Genomic DNA, 11,202 nt, shown 5'->3' with positions numbered 1-11,202 from the left:
CCGACATGCCATGCCAAGGCTGGAGGTTGATGCAGTGCGTGCAAGTCTCCTAGAATACACGGAAGTTCACTCTGGCTTTCCTTAAATGGAAAAAAAATTTAAAGAGAAAGAAGGATTTTCTCCAGGAAGGAGCACTTAGCCTTGAACAGAGCAGGGAGGCCCAGAACTAGAAGAAAACAACTGGAATGAAAGCTGACATTTACTGTGTTCCTTCCTCATCAGACACCACTCTAAGCACCTCCTACGAATTATCTCAGTTACTCTTCCCAAGAACCCCATGGGGTAGGTACTATTACTACCCCTGAATTACAGGTGTGAAAACCGATGCACAAGCCATTCAGTGTCTTGACAAGGGCACGCAGTTGGGAATGGCAGTGTAGGATTTGAGTTCTGGAAGTCTGGCCCCAGAACCTGCACTTTCAACCACTCTTCTATGTAGGCAAGGAAGTGAAGAAGAGAACGTTTCTTGCCCAATATCCCACAGTGACATAAGTGACCGAACTTAAGATCTTAGACTGCAGGTTCACTGGCATTTCCATCCTGCTGGGCTGGCTCTTCATGCACAGGCTAGAGTATTAGGAGAATGAAGAGATTCATTGGAAGCAGAGTGGTGAAAGTGCTAAAGGCACCTGTTTTTCCTCATGCTTTTTCATAAACACACTCAACCTTCTAATTTTAAACAGTTTTCTCCAAAACTCCCTCAACAGCTCAAACCCTGCTAAAGCTACTGTAAGGGTGTGCCCCAGTTTTGGTGGAGCTACAATTTGACTATCTGATAATTATTGAGCCTCAGATTTGAAATCCCTTTGCCATATGGCGATTGTTCTGTTTAGAGGAAAGGGGTTTGATCTGCATTCCTCTTAGTCAGGGAGTGATGATGTTGTAAAATAGCTGCATTCCACACACCAGCTACCTTTGCTGCTCTTGTAGATAAAAATAACTTGATTATAAAACGGACATTGGCAGGTACTTGATGAGACCAAAAACCGAAAAAGTTTGTCTATGAGCTTGACTATGAAGATAAACATGGAGGAGGCAGATTTGCATAGTGATTAATAATGTCACTTTTGCAAATGGGTCAGATCTCAGCTCTAACAATTACTAAGTCAGTAATCTTGAGCAAGTTATGTAACCCCCCTAAGCCTCAGTTTCCTCATCTATTAAATGGGACTAATAATACCACCCTCAGAGGTTGTCAAAATTATGCAAGATAATCAATATAAAGCAGTTCTAACAGCATGTGGCCCAGCCTAAGCCTCACCCGCTGATTCCCTTGCCCTTTGCACTCCAACAATACTGCTTTGTTCCACCAAATGCCTTGTTCTCTAAGCCTTCCACTCTGCCTGGAAGGCTCTTCCCCTATTTGTCCTCTTGAAAAATTCCTCTTCATTCTTCAAGTTTAACTCAAGTGCTTCAGTCTTACATATCTTACATAACTCTTCCATCCCTCCACCATTTCTAGTAACGCACCATTATAATACTAAATTGTGATGATTTTCCAACATGTCTTTCTCTTCATTCTACTTCTTGGATGTACATTAATCCTTGGTGCCCAGTGCAGAGCCTGGCACATCATGGGCATTCAATAAGCAGTTGTTGGATAGATGAACAGGCAAATACTGAGTTTCAGTGTAAAGTCCAGGCTTATGTTCAATAAAATAAGAAAAGCCCGCGCGCAGCAACGAAGACCCAACACAGCCAAAAATTAAAAAAAAAAACCAAAAAAACCCAACCCTGTAAAGACTCACTGCAGAATACCACCCTTCATGTAGCCTGCTGGCCAGCCAGTGTAAAGCATCAGCTCACAACCAATGGAGAGAGGAGAAGTCAGTGGAATCAAGATAAAGGCCAGGTACCCCAGAGGCTTCTGGGGAAAGGCTCCACAGAGAAGAGGGACAGGAAAAGCTTCCTCTGAGACAGGTCCCACAAGAATTTTTCACCTTTGGTGGATTACTCAGGATGTCTCAGGCTTGAAGGGGACTCTGAGGTTCCATAATTACTTTTATAGACTGCATTTTCTTTTGTAGACACCATCTGCAGTGTCATGGTTGGAAAGGGTGTGTGTGTGTGTGCGCGTGTGCGCATAAGAACACTACCATATATTCTTCAAGATACAGGACAATCTGATACTTTTAAAAAACATCTATACTGGGAAGGCAGAAATGTGTGTCCAGACTGAGACCTGCAGAATGCAGTTTACAGGGCTTCTTCTGGCCAGGTTGAGGGCTAGCTGTGTATGTTGAAGTATACAGGTTACAGAATGCGTGCCTTTTGCAAGACTGAAATCATGACAGGTCCAGAAACTGATGCCCAATTCCATTTCACTGATATTAAAAAATATTTCAACTCTTATACTCTCACAGGTAGATTGAATTGTGTACTGGCCACATGTGGAGGTGTTGCTTTGATGGTCTTACACTTCCAGATAAGGTCTAAAACACTCCAGCTGTGAAAGCAACTTATGGAGTCTAAATTCTCTGTACCTCATTTGTTAATTTCCCCTGCCTGGAAAAGCTAATGTCAACTCAATGTGACACTCAATTTGCACAAAAAAGAATCCAGTTTACATTTCTCATCACTTTCCCACTTGGTTGTTTAGGTTTTCAGAGGACAGTGGTCATTCTCTTCCATGTGGTGGGCACTCGATGCGAGTCATAATGCTTTTCCTGTCTATCTGCTCCCTCACTGATTCTCCCCCAGAGTGGAGTGACTGCTCTTCCCAGTGCCTTTGGGAGAGGAATCAGGCAATGAGAACTCAGTCCTTTCCTCTCTCCTTCCTCTAGAGAGTCAGCTGCTCCTAGACAGCAAGTGTTCTGATTCTCCGTGCTCTAAGTTTTTCAGTAGGAGAGCTTGTGACCAGGTGGATAAGTCTGCCTGAATCTGGAGTGCAGTACCGGAAGCTCATTCTTGCTGCACTTAAAGCATATTCACCATCCAGCCTTTATCAGCAAAAGAGTGACACATTGGACTTCATCTGCCTGACCGTTCTGTATATCCCAATTGCTTCCAAACTGGGTCAGGGAAAAGGAGTGTACTTACTGGCTCCCTAAAACCCCAATAGGTTTGAAGACACAGCTGACATTACCCACTGTTTTACCACCTTGTCTTTGCCGCAGCAGAACAGATGGCACAGTCTACTGGACAGCCTTGGTCCTTCAGGGAGACGCCCAGTAATCAACTGGATCTCCAGGATAAAAGCCCTCTGCAGGGAAATCTGTGATGTTTACTGATTTCTGCAGTGCAAATACCCACACCATGGCAGCTTTTAAGCTACCCTCAGGACATCATTGAACAGAGTTGGGAGGAGACGTACACAATCTGCTCTCAACAGCCAGTAAGGAGCCAACTCAGCCAACTTGCTGCACCTCTCTAGAGCCAGGAAGAACGTCCTCCCAGAGAGGCAGATGGCCATGGCACATGGCTAGATGCACACCTCTCTGCTGGAATTCCTGTTTGGTGATTGTTTGCTGCCCTGAGAACTGGCTCAACTGTAGGAAAAGACCAACACTTTGTGCCACATTCAGTAGCAAGTCTACAGTCAGTTCAATATAAACTTAAAGGAAGCCAGATGAGAACCAGGAGCCACACCAGGAGCTAGCCCAGCTTGGATTAGACAGACTGTCTTCCTAAGTTCCTGCAGTTACACATTCCCTGGTCTTTTTCTGGCATTTGGTAATCACTTCCCCATCACATGGGAAAGGTCATTTTTCTGTCCCTAGCCCTAATTTTCTAAGCAGCAGAAATACTAGAGTTTGAATTCTGTTGAGTGATTATAGGCTGGCTGCTTACATCATCCTGATTCTTACTTTCCATATTTGAAAAAATAGAGATTGTGATATTTTCCTAGAAGGTTATCAGAAATATTATAAATGATGTTTCTAAAACAGCTAGGATGGTGTGTGGCACGTAGTCGGCATACAATAAATGATAGACATGTGATCACTCCTTCGTTGGTGGCAGGGATGCAGCCCAAGGAGGTGGAGTGGGGAGCGGAGCTCAGCCGGACAAGCGTGCGATGAAGAGTGGCCCCCACTCGCCGCAACTAGAGAAAGCCCTCGCACAGAAACGAAGACCCAACACAGCCATAAATAAAAATAAATAAATAAATAAATAAATTTTTTAAAAAAACAAAAAAACACAGAGCGCTGGACCTCACCCCCAGAATTTAAAAAAAAAAAAAAAAAAAAGGAATGCCGATTGAGCCAGTTACCACTGTGGGTAACTGGAACTTAGGCCCTGGAGACAACCATTTGGAAGCAGTGTAAACATGCCTCTGAGATATCCCACCCTAGGCACGGGGGATCCAGGGTATTTATTCACCAACTCCTGTTAGCGACTAACTGAAAGCCCCTGCTGGAAGGCGGTAATACCCTGGCACTTCCTGTGGCACAGGTAAGCAACATAGCTTTTGCAGGCAGGGAGAGCCCTCAGCAAAGGAATAGAAGGGTTGGCAGTTGGAAGTCCGCTGCCACGCACTGAAGTTGCGGGGTGAGGGCGTATGGGTGAGATGCCAACAGCGTCTGCTAGAATCTACCCCTCGGGAACACTGCAGCTGTATTCCTGGAATGCGGCTATTGCTTTAAGTTGTGATGAGCATAAAAGAGGACATTCATGGTCTAAAATCCATGTTTTCCATCCTATTATATACCTAGTGAATATTGGATAAGCTATGTAAACAGGCCATACACAGCAGGAGAAAGTAGGTAGGGCTTCACATCTAGGAAGATGACAATCATTAGTTCAACAAGCATTTACAGAGGGTCTTTTAGTCTGCCAGTCTTGATGAGAAGCACTAGAATACAAAAGTGCATTCGACATAATTCTTGCCTGTAAGGAGCTTACTCTGGTGTACGAGCAGAAGGTGGGATCGGAGAGCAGAGGAGACCTGTGGCCTGCTATCCAGGCAGATAACCTGGGAGGAAGCAATACCCGAGAAGAAATTCCTAAACTTGGTATGTCTAGGCAGACAGGACCTCAGAGAGCCTCACAGAGTCCCCTAGCCCCAGAAGTGGAGAATGGTCCCATGGTCCAGAAGTGGAGGATGGTCCCATGCAATCCCCGGAGTGCCTGCAGGATAAGTATCATGTGCCCAAGAGGGGCATGAAAGCAGCAGAGAAAATTGTTAGGCATGAAAGGTGTTTGTTATGAGATTGAGGAATGCTGGATATGACCTGAGGGCAGGGTGCCTGGCTTACTGTGTCCCAGTGCTAGCAGATGACAACTAAGAACCAGATGCCTCCCCTCCCACCCCAAAGTCCTCCCAGAGCTTGGGGGGAACCAAAGAAGTCAGGAGACAGGGAATGTGGATTGACTAGGAATTCTATGTCTGGCAGAATGGTATCTTGTCCTACAAATTCTATTGAGTTACAGACAAATGAAGCAGGGACATTTCTTCTGTACTCAAATTTGTGGATCAAAAGCTGTACCCATTGCTCAGTGATTCCCCCTAATATCATGTTGTTCTCTTCAACAAGTCTCCCAGAGCAGTGCGGTAAGGAGGGTATAGTTCTTGGAGTCCGACAGGCTTTGGTTCAAGTTCTAACTCTCCTGATTCCAGTCCCTGGATGTGTGCTTACGGGCAAATTAACAGTGTTTATACCCCTTTGAGAGTCAGTTGTCTCACCTGCAAAATGGTGGTTTCTGTGAGGATTAGTAAGACAAGATAGAGGAGCATCTACTGGGGAGTCTTAGCAGAGCAGTCTTCCAGAGAGGAACGGTGTGATGCTGTCATCCCTGGCTTCTCGGGCTGCAAGGTGATGTCACCATGGCTCATGGACAAATGGGAAGAAACTCTGATGGATGGGCCAGAATGGCTCCTCCCAAGCTTGTGACATTGTGAAAACCTCCTAGACTTCATGGAGATGGTCCAGATGCACGAGCTGGGAGGGGAGTTTGGAAAGAGCTCTGCTAGAGGAAACAGATGGCACCAAAAATCTTCTCAGAGGAGCCACTGCGTCATGCTCTCCTTTGATTCTGCAGATGCAATTATGCCAGCTCCCGAGAATGAGGGAATTTGCCATAGATCAGCAAGCTTTTCCAAAGAATAAAATGTCTACATATATATATAAACGTTTTATCCTTTGGAAATTTATTCTTTGTGTATATATCACCAGTTTTAAGGGGATGAATGAGTATTACAAATTCTGATTTTTCATTATGAGAAATACTAAATAGAATGTATTATTTTTTGTATATGTGTTTATGTGCCTAGAGACTTAAGGTTTTACATAACGTGCCATTTTTTTTCCTTTTCAGATACATCCAGATGTTTTTAGTCTATGCAAAGTAATGCATAGTAATGATAGATATGTACTGCATTTTTCAATTGATTTGCAAGATGTAGTTATATAAAAGAGTTTTAAAAACATAATTCTTTCAAAATTTGTTCATTTTTTTTTAACCACACCTGGAAAATTATTTTTCTATTATTTTGCTTTTTGGAGTTAAAATACTCAAACACCAGAAACATTGTTAATCTGGGACAAATCAAGTCTCAGAAATTTTGGAAGCAATCACCTTCTGCAATGTCTGGCATACAGTTAGTTCTCAACAAAAGTCATTTTCCTCCCTCTCCCCTCACTGCTACGGGTTGTCTGGGAAAGAACCCTACCTCCTTACTGTTCTTGTATATAAGCCTTCCCATTTCCATTCCTAGTCTGCCTCCAAAACATGAAATATCTTCAGATATTTGATACTGACTATTGCAGTTATTACTGTTGTAAGTTTCTGCTTACACTGTCCCAGGTGCTGGGAATGCAGAGAAGACTCGATCCCTGCCCCAAGAAGCTGACTGTCTAGAGAGGGCGAAAAGCACACAAACCTTGGACAGACTGTCAGTCTGACACTCACCTGTCTAGATTTAATGCCACAGTTTCCGGATACATTATACAATGATCTTCTCACCTGGCTGGCTCCCGATACGCTTTCTTCTTCCTCAGGCCACCTGATTCCATGAATGGGGTCAGCCCTTATAAATGAGGCCTGTCTTACACATGTCCTGCAGAAGACAAATAGCTCCATGGTTAGGCTTACTAGATTCCTGGAACAGGCTTTCTGGATGAAGGAGAATCTTCCCTTGATTTGAACAGGGAGATATTTTTTAAAAGCAGTGACTCTAAATTGGAAAAAAAAAAAGAAAAAGAAAAAAGAAAAAGAAAGCAACGACTCCATATGTAGCAAAGATACCTGCCTAATCAAAATTTAGATTAAAACATTATTTTCCTCACCCTCTTTCATTTTCACCCGTCGAAGCTTTCATTTAACAAACATGTACAGAGTGCCTGTCTTGGACCAGGCACTGTATAGGCACTGGGTTAAGATGAGCTTAATATGGTACCTGCCCTCTCAGAGGTCATGGCCAAGTGGGGAAGAAAGGCAAGCAGCAGACAAGTAGAGGGGAGAGTGGTGAGGGCTATGGCAGAGTCAGGCACAGGGAAGTTCTAGAATTCAGAGGAGAAGCACCTCAATCAGTTTGGAAAAATTTGCTCGCTCACAGTCTGCCCCTGGCCAATTAATCTCCATTACTGTACGAGCAGTGATCCTGGCACAGAGAATAAGAAGTTACTTTTCCTAATTCTAGTTTGGCTCCTGAGTGAGGTGCAAGTGGTGTGTCTTAATATTTGCATTCTTCCTGCTAAAGCTGTAAAACCTGGCTGAGATACTGATTTCAATCTGGGAGTCTCCTGGACCCTGTATTCTGTGTCCCTAAGGACATCTCAGGAAGTGGCAGCAGCAGGACTGCCAATGGCATCGTCAAATCTCCCCACAATGCAGTCTGGATTTGAAACTGTTTGTCCACATTAAATGGAAGCTCATCCCCTTGGGTTTCCAGACTTGACCCGTGGGTATCCTCCTAACCGTTGGTGCTCATCGCTACCTCCTTGCCTGTCACCACCCCCAAGCTGGATTCGATCAAGTAGAAAGTCTTCGTTTCCTCTCATTCTCCCTTTCAGAGGTGTATCCACTGAGTCTGTTTTTTCTCGTAATGGGATGATGAGCTGAGGGCCTGAGGAGATGCTCTCAGCTGATTCCAACTCAGAGAACTAAGAGATGTGGCATGTTCGCTCTTTTGGGTTCCACCATTGCCCTGTCCAAAGGAGGAAGCCGACTTTTGTGGTGCTGGAGACAGAAATAGGCTTGGCAGAAAAGATCCAGGAGACGTCCTGCAACCTGTGGCAGAATGGGAATGTGAGAGGAGAGAGGGACCAGCAGCTGAGATCAGGCCCAGTGGGGCAGAGGTAGAAGCCAGAAGGAAGTCTCATCAACCAGGCAGAACTCAGCACTCAGAGGAACTACAGAGGATGGTGAGATTTAAAGTGCTTTAAAAAAAAAAAAAAAAAAAAACTCATAAAGTTCTTAAAATAAAATTTAAAAATAAATAGAAATCAAGCTTAAAATATTTCATGCTTTGAAACTGACAGCTGTTTATAATTTTTTTGGTAAGGAGGGAAACTGATTTACAAATCATGGGAGCTGCTGGAAGCATCACCTCAGGCTCTAAGGCGGAGTTGTTTATGAATTTAGGGGAGGAGTGAGATTTTCTCAGAAAACAGTTTTTTTTTTTTCTGATTGAAAAATGTTTTTACATGGCTGTGTGACTATAGTGTGACCACAGTGTTACTTTTTCTGGTTTTGCTCTGTGGAAGGAAAAGAGAGGCACCCCTCCAAGGAGAAGAAGAGGAGTGATGCCGTGTTTTTCGTATTCTACTCACAGTTCTTTGTCAGTTTAATGAATGGCAACACGACCCGGACAGACAGCAAATATGGATTGCTCTAAGAACAATCATGTTATTCCATTGCAGAACTAGGCTTCAAATAAGCTGAGAAACTTCAATGGCAAATCAAATAGGGGATAGAAAAATGCCAGGGTTTTGTCTACAGAAAGATATAGGAAATTTTAGCAACCATAATCAATGAGGCTTACTAATAAGATGCTACAAATATACATAGGTGTTTATTTTTAAAAATCTTGCTCTGTAAGAATAGCATGTTTAAATGTACTGTTCTTTAATGTACTTATATATTTTTTAATAATATTATATTTTATAAGATTATGGCTAGGTAGAAAAAGCGGGGTTTCTTTCTCAGTTCACTTGCCTGCTATGTAGACTTCTGACTAAAACTAAGATACCTCAAGTGTCCTTAAATCAGGATATCCAAATTTCAGGAACACTTTGTAAGTGAGCTGGGATTAGCAGACTCTCAAGTGATGAATTGGCAACCTAAATACAAAATGACAAAAAGTATTCAATAAATGCTTATCTGAATAATAATACGTCAAACTCATAGTGACCAAAACGTCTTAAAGATTGAACTTAAAGCGCTGAAGGAAAACCACTCCCATTGAAGGCAGTTGACATGAACAAAGGTCTCTGCAAAAATGATTTTGGAAGTCAAGTGGGGGCTTCTGTGGGTTTTATTGTCAGAGTTAGAATCAGAGCCAACGTAGCCCTCTGATGAAAATATAATCCCCCAACACTGAGGATGAGCTGTGATTTTTTTGGTGGTTCTGAGATATGAGCAGATCGTCAAAATCATAAGTTGGATTCATCTTTTGAAATACCATATCTTGAAGGGATTAGATGACAAGAAAGCCATATACTCCTCTCTTCTCTCGTGGATACTTGCTTTAAGAATCCAGCTGCCATGCTGTGAGGGAGCCCAAACAAGCCCAGGCACAGAGACCACACTGGGAGCTCAGTTGGCTCTGGCCAGCTGAGCCCAGCTGAGGCCCACAGCATCAACTGCCAGACATGTTGAGTGGAGTCACTTCAGCTGATGATTCCAGCACCTAACCATCCAAGACATGTGGGGCAGAAACCAGTTGTCCCTGTCGTGTGCTGTCTGAATTAATTGACTCTCACAGAATCTATGAGCATGATAAAATAGTTGTTCTATCCTACTAAGGTTTTGGGGGGGGGGCGGGAGTGGGAGGTGGGAGTAATTATACAGCAGTAATAACTACAGTAGTCAGTATCAAGTCCTACAGGCCAGAGACCCTCGGTTACAATATCCAGAGACTAAATCTCCAGTCTTCATCCACGATAAAGGAGAGGCACATACCAGTCATTTGGATTTCAGGAAAGGAACTCAGGATCCAGCTTCTTCTTTCATGCATTTTTTGTCAAACTTGTTGTCTTTGATCACACACATACCCCACTTCTAGAGGTCTTGGTGCCATCAAATCCTGAGCCCTTTGAGGGGTCTGTTAGGTTTTTTTTTTCCTTCCCCTTTTCCTTCTGCCAAGCTCAGGATTCCACTTTCTCTGGTCTGCTAAAGTCAACTGTCACTCTGTCACTCATTCCTTTAATTTCTCAGCTTCCAAAATTTGGTTGCTATAGTCTTCTTTTCCTTGAGAGTTTATGCTTTAAAAAAATCATCTTACTGATGTTTCAGTGGGAATTTTGGAAAAAAATGGAATTAAATACATAGGTTCAATTTAGTATCTCTAATTGGAATTTTACTAGATTTTTAAATATCTTTTCCAGATATATTGACTTATCTCCTTTTATTTATTTAATTAAAATAAATTACTGAAGGATACTGGATACAAAAAAGACTTGCACTTTATTGGAAAATGGCAAGACAACAAGAACAACAAAAACCTTTCCACCCACTATCTTGTTTCAAATATTTCAATTCTCTGAGATTTATCCAAATGAGTGTGAATGTGAAGTCTCCCCCTTTCTCTAGTTCTAATCCTCACCATTAAAGAGTTTTTGTGCTTGGTCTGTGTTTCATATTCATAAGAAGTTATAAAAACACAGGTTCATCCCTGAAGGAGAAGACAACCTAAAAATAGAAAACAATAGAGTGAAAAGACAAAGACTGTCAAAGAGTATGCCATATGCCATTCTTGTAAATAAGCAGATTGGATGAGATATTTACAGAATGAATGGGCCAAAGGTTGGGTACACCAGTGGGCAGTTTGGGCCATGAAGGCAAGAGAGTTTGAGGATTTTGCTGTGGTCATAACTGTTACCACTTATTAGGGTTGCCAACATGCCCCTCCCTGCCCCTGCAGACCAGGCCTTGGAGGCTACTGCTTCTGCTGTTGGACTCTTCTGGAAATGGGAGAATCTCTCTCCTCTCTCTCTCTACTTCAGCAGAAATGAAAACTCCCTGCAGGACACTTTTCTCTGACTTCTCAGCCCTGAGTAACACCCTTTCTATTCCTGCTGCAGGTCTACCTCAGTGTCCCCT

The 11,202-nt window shown here is 43.0% G+C and overlaps 1 pseudogene across 1 annotated transcript; it reads left to right on the top strand.

Annotated features, from left to right (window-relative positions):
* The first annotated feature begins 1,752 nt into the window (after positions 1-1,752).
* On the top strand, positions 1,753-2,961 carry LOC309659372 (ATP synthase membrane subunit K, mitochondrial pseudogene; annotated as a pseudogene). Its single transcript has one exon. The product of its transcript is annotated as an ATP synthase membrane subunit K, mitochondrial pseudogene (transcript).
* The last annotated feature ends 8,241 nt before the right edge of the window (positions 2,962-11,202 follow it).

The sequence above is a fragment of the Balaenoptera physalus genome, assembly GCF_965194825.1.
Source record: "Balaenoptera physalus genome assembly, chromosome: 4".
Taxonomy (NCBI): domain Eukaryota; kingdom Metazoa; phylum Chordata; class Mammalia; order Artiodactyla; family Balaenopteridae; genus Balaenoptera; species Balaenoptera physalus.
This window is presented reverse-complemented; position numbering and strand designations above follow the sequence as displayed.